Source organism: Sciurus vulgaris (assembly GCF_902686455.1).
Source record: "Sciurus vulgaris genome assembly, chromosome: 6".
NCBI classification, from domain to species: Eukaryota; Metazoa; Chordata; class Mammalia; order Rodentia; family Sciuridae; genus Sciurus; species Sciurus vulgaris.
Window position 1 is genome coordinate 108,064,639 of NC_136466.1, and position 6,000 is coordinate 108,070,638.

A 6,000-nucleotide genomic window follows, 5' to 3' on the forward strand; every position below is an offset into this window, starting at 1 on the left:
GCAGAGCTTATCTTAGATGATAGAAAGCTGAAAAAACCTCTAACACTTGCTTTTCCAGCCTCCTTTGCCAAATGAGAGCTTGAGCCCATATCTTCAGCTCCACCCATCAAACACACTCATCCTAGACTTTAAAATGGGAGCTGGTGCTGCAGAGCTTTCAATGGCAGTGGTGCTGGCATTTCTACAGATGTGCAAACAGGAAACAGCAAGACCAGCCTTGCATTATAACGCACATACATACTTAATGTAGAGTCACACACACAAGTGTTTTTATCAGTCAAGATGCCATCAGGAAATCAAACCAAGAATTTCCAAGGCACAGAATTTAGGCAGGGATTTGGTTATCAAACAAACAGGAGAAGGTGAAGCAAGGAGAATTTAGCAATTGCCACCAACCCAAGCTGGAGGAACAAAGGGAAGAAGAGGTTGTCTGGAACCCAGAATCCAAGATTGCCTGCAGGAGCTAACTATGCTGCGATCTGCATGGGAGAACTGGAGCAAATCTCCTGCTCTGGGGCCTTTTTCCAGGGTGCTGGGAAAAAGAATGGGAGTCCATCATGAAAGTGATCAGGCTAGGCTGGAAAATTTGACATTATAGAAAATTGACATGTTAGGTTATCTCAGGGAGAAAGACAGCATTTGATATCTCTGTTCCTTGGAAAAGCAAACAATTTTCTGATGAGTTATCCTGAGTCCCAGAAGTAAAGTGGACACAAAGTAAGACTGAGGAATGTAACCTGGCAGAGTTTTGCCTGCCTCAAACCCCTGTTTTGAAAGCTTTTCTTCCTACAAAGCAGGGATCCCCAAACCAGGATCTGTTCTCCTGACTTTCAAAGTATATTGCTAAGAACCCACCTTCCCCATGCCCCTGCAACCAGGCAGGATTCCCAGGGAGGAAAGAAGGGCTGATGTGGTGGTATCTTCCTCTCCACTTCCCTAAGGAATGCAGCTGTTAACCCACAGCCTCTCTTCCTGAACAGAAGCCCCAGGTAAATGCAAAGTAGAAACTTCTCTGAGTAGTATGATAGGGCAGCCTTCTTTTAAAGAAGGCTAGACACTGCAACTAGCCTTGGGTTGACCCTGGGGGTTGTCTTGTGGTCTCTTTACCAGAGTCTGCTCAGTCTGGCAGGAGAACTATCTCCACTGTTCTGATTCCCCTACTCTCCAATCCCTCCAACCCCAAGCCCTCCAGGCCCTTGACAGAACACAGTTTCGTTTTCAAGAAATTCCAGTTAGGGGCTGTTATCTTCTGAACATCTACCCTTCATGTGTACTTGCTCCACAAATAAGAGATATAGACATCCCACAGGCAGTTGGAAATATTATGATTAAGAGCAAAAGCTGCATGTTTCTGATATGGGGAAAGTCTACTTTGTAAATGAAATTGTTAAATTGCCTATAAATCAGAAAGCTAACAAATTCTTGGGTGAGAAAATAGCTGGGCCTGTAGACAAGAAAAGTTGGTTCAGCACCCACTGTCTGTCAGGCTCTGGGGAGACAAGATTGAGAAGCTCGTGACCCAATAAGTAACCTGTGTTGAACTGAATACTGTGATAAAGGTCATTCAAGATCCTATGGGAACACAAAGGAAGGCACCAAAACACACCTGTCATCTTATATGGCCTCTCTGCATTTCCAAACATAGATAGAACACCTCGGGTTCAGTCTTTCTAGAGAATAAACCTGCTTCCTGGCAAAGTGGAGGTAATCACCTGACTAGGAGTTCAGGTGGGAAAGGGAGTGTGAGTCTTCCTGCCTGGAGCTCCTCCAGCAAGCTGTAGGGCAAATGGCCTCACCTCTTCCTCTCAGTTTCCTGTGAACACCTAGATTATACCTTCCTCACTTCTGCTAAGTCAGTTAGTTCTGCTCTTTCTACTTTCCATTTTTTTAAAAACTGTTTAATTTGTGTGTGAATGTGTGTGTCTGTTAATAGGAATTAAACCCAGGACCTTGTGCATGTTCTATCACTGAGTTATATCACCAGCTCTTTTCTTTTTAAGACAGAGTCTCACTGAATTGCCCAGGCTGGCCTCGAACTTGCAATCCTTTCATCTTAGCCTCCTGAGTAGCTGAGATTCCCAAGTGTGCACTACTGCACCTGGCACATTTAAATCCTTCATCTGAGGTGATCCCTTTTACTGTTCTTGTCCTTATGAGTCATTTAACTTATTCAGTATTTTCTCAGTGCAGTTTTAGTAAAGGGAGAAGCTCAACATGTGGTCAGTTTCCTCATCTATTCCTAGAAGTCCTTTTCCCCCCTGAGCTCTAGTTATTTACTGCTTATTTTCTCTTTTAAGAGATAGTAGATTCCTTCAGAGTGTGGTTAAGGTCTGCTTTGTGAGTCCACATCCCACATACCTCTTTTATAACATCTACATATAGCTATATATATACTAAGTGCTCAACTGAGAAGTTAACTCATGCAAATTATCTATACTTTTGTTTCTTATTGGTTCCGTGGGGATAAAACATAGGAGGGAGACTATAGTCTGGTCTCTAGATGGTTCATAAAGCCCCATTCATTCACCTTTAATATTTCAAGAATCTATATGTCCAGTTTCTTTATTAGTTTGGACTCTTTGCTAGTGTGTATTATGTTGTCATAGGCATCTAACTTTATAGAGATTTTTTGCAAAAGAAAAAAAAATCAATCAAGAGAGACAATAATCACTCCCAGTTAAGGTATTTATAATTCATATTCAATAACAGGGACTAAGAGCAATGGTGAAAATAGAAAAAGAATAAAAAGTGCAAAAAAATCTGCCACATCTTGTCTTGCTGCATAAATTTTGATATGTGGTGTGAAACTAAGAAAGATAGGTAAGGTAAAGCTACTGGAAATTGTTTTGAAATGTAGATTTTATCCAGTATGATGAGGCCAAGAGATCAGGAAACTATTGCCATTGAAGAGTGTTACTTACAGTTGCCAAGAGAGGGCATGCCACACCAGTTAGGCCCATGTGGAGAAGCATCAGGGTTGGTCAGGAGTCTAGACTAAGACGAACAAAAACTTTGGTGTGGTTTCACCAGAAGGAACAGGCAAGAAAGGTAAGCAACCAAGCAGATTAAGGGTGGAACCATTTGAATAATCTTGGTAGGCTCTGGGCTATTGGGGTGGTCTCTAGTTGTCTAGTGCTTGTGCCTGAGGTGATTCATGCAGGGGCGCAGCTCCTCCTAGAGTATAAAAGCTGATGGAGGAAGCAGTTCAGAGTAGGGGCTCTGGATTGATTAGCTCATACATGAAAGGTCCACTTTCAAAAGCATTGTTTGCCATCTCTAAGGAATGGCTATCTCTGGAAGAAGCCATCTCGCCCCAGTTTGTTAGTCTTGGATGCCAGAGCATCAAGAATATAGGAAATAAGAAAATCGTTTCTACAGGAATGGTTAAACAAGCCTGAACTAGAGAGGTAGAAAGTCTGGAAGAAGCAGGTGATAAGGCAGCCATGAGGTATCTCTTGGTAGTAGTGTGAATAAGAAAGAGCTTAAGAAAGCAAAGTCCAGGTACTTGTGTGTTTGGGAAAACACTCATTGTGTCATCATGGATGGAGTGTGCCATTGGTAGAATATATTATTTAGGAGGTCTTGCTTTCTCACATAACCAGGAATCTGGGGGTAGAGTGGAGGGCAGATACCTCCACTGGATGAAGTCACCAAGGATTCATGTTCCCCACCACATCCTGCTCCACCAGGCTTTTGTCCATGAAACGAGATGGACAATTACCTGCCTGCCAACATTGGGTCCAAGTTCCAGACAGGAAGTAACAGAAGGTGAAATGGTGAAAATCAAATACCGACTGAGATTTTCTCCTTTTATCAGGGCAATAATGACTTTCCTGGAAAAGTCACCCAAAAGATTTCTGCTGACATCTCATTAACTAAAACTGACATGGTTTATCCCAAGAATTAAGAGTATCTGGGGGAGGTCATTATTTCTAATATTGACATTTCTGTCCCTGCAAAACCCAAGGTTCTACTAGTATGGACGAAAATGTGAATGAATTACATATAGTAGTGTTCACCACAGAAGGAAAAAGGAAATATAAGCTGATCTCCTTTGATTAAATGAGACAAACCATATGTAGTATTCAACACAATGCCTAGCTTATAGTGTGGGCTCCAAAAAAGAAGTTTGTTGCTGCTAGTACAACTACCAGTATTGTTCATGAAATGTATTGATTCAAAGTCTTGATTTTTCACAGTCCCATTAATTCAACAACAAAACTTTTTTTTTTTGCAGTACTGGGGATTGAACATGGGGTCCTCTACCACTGAACCCTTTTTATTCTGACACAGGGTCTTGGCAAGTTGCTGAGACTTGTGATCCTTCTGAGTCACTGAGATTACAGGTGTGCACCACCACCCCTGACTTAATTCAACAAATATTTATGGCACCTTTTCGATGTTCAGTCTTTAGGTGTTGAAGGAGCAAGAAAAGGAATAAAATCAGACCTTTGCCTCCTAAGGGCTTAATGTCCATGTAGACAACTACACAATAAGCTGAATGTGACACAGGCTTCAGCAGAGCCAGTCTTGGAAGTATCAGAAATGGGAGGAACTTGAGAGAACATGTAAAATGAATCCCTCATTTCACATCCAAGTCAGGTGGGAACGACTAAGAAAGTGAAGAGGCTGGCCACAGCCTCCCAGTTACTGGCATAGAGAACCAGGCTTGGAGCAAGTCTTCCAGTGCCCAGGTCGAGGTCCTGTCCATTACACTGCCCTGCTTGATGCAATTTGAAAGTGCTGCTTTTGAAGCTAGACCAATAGAATGGAATAATAAGCCTTTACACTTTGGGGAGGTGGGCAGGCCATCTTGCAGAAGCATATCTCTTAGCCCAGGAAGAAACTCAACCAGCAGTGGATTCATTGAACTTCTAGGATCAGGATGATGCGACTGCGCCCACGTGAAAATGAGGGCCCCTCCAAGTGGTAGATAAGAGAATTCCTCTGTGTCAGGGCTTTTATTCACTCTGTGGTTTTTAATTAGTAGTCCTGAATTTTCTAAGGATTGCATTAAATCAGCAAATGTTTCTTGCATAACTTCCTTCCAACCCACTGATCCACCATTGGGCCACGTGGGTCACTAAAAGGTGGGAAAAGAATGGAAATTTGGGAACTGGTGCATGACACAATATTAGATGAGGGAAATAGCCATAAAAATGTTATTCAGAAATATTTTAAAGATTTAAAATGCAGCCTGTTCACAACAATGACCACTCCAATTTTTTTAATTAAAAAATATTCTGCTTGGAATAAAGTATGGTGCCAGCTTTTTTTTTTTTTTTAAATGATGAAGTTAATGAAAATCACAGACAGTCTGACTAACAGAAACAAACTAAAGTCACATCTGGAAACTGCTGCAGTAGTAATTAAATGGCATTTAATGTGACTAATATCAAAAGGGTGGGTTTTTCTCCCCCTAGCATTAGGAATGCAAAATTCAACCTTGCAAGTTGCTCTGTTGTAATAGTTTTGAGTCACTATGTGTTTAGAAGTCATTCTGATATTTATAAAGAAAAAAACCCCAGTGGGTCATTGAAAGACAATGTCTGAAAACAAACAAACAAACAAACAAAAAACTGAACAAGAGCTGTGCAGTTTGAATTTTGAGAAGAGGCATAAATTTTACAGGTTTTTTTTTTTTCCCCTAAGCATTAACTGTTCAGGGTTTCAGGTCAATGAAATAAAGACCTCTTGTTCCCCATACCAATCAAGTGACCTCTTGCCTTGCTGTAATTAGTGGTAAACTTCAATATGCAAGCTAAAAGACCACCTAATTAAAAAAGTGTAATTAATTTACATAGATCATTCAAAACGGCTAGATTAGATAGCTTATGGAGATAATGTAAAACTCTTTGAGCAGCAGTTTATTGGCTTCTTTCCCTGCTGTTCCTCAGGTCCTTAGTATTTTCATGGGAATGAGTTTATCAAAGTGGGAAGGGCTTGGAGGTGATGGTTTTAGCTAATCACCGCTAAACATTTAAAGCTTTGTAATTATTT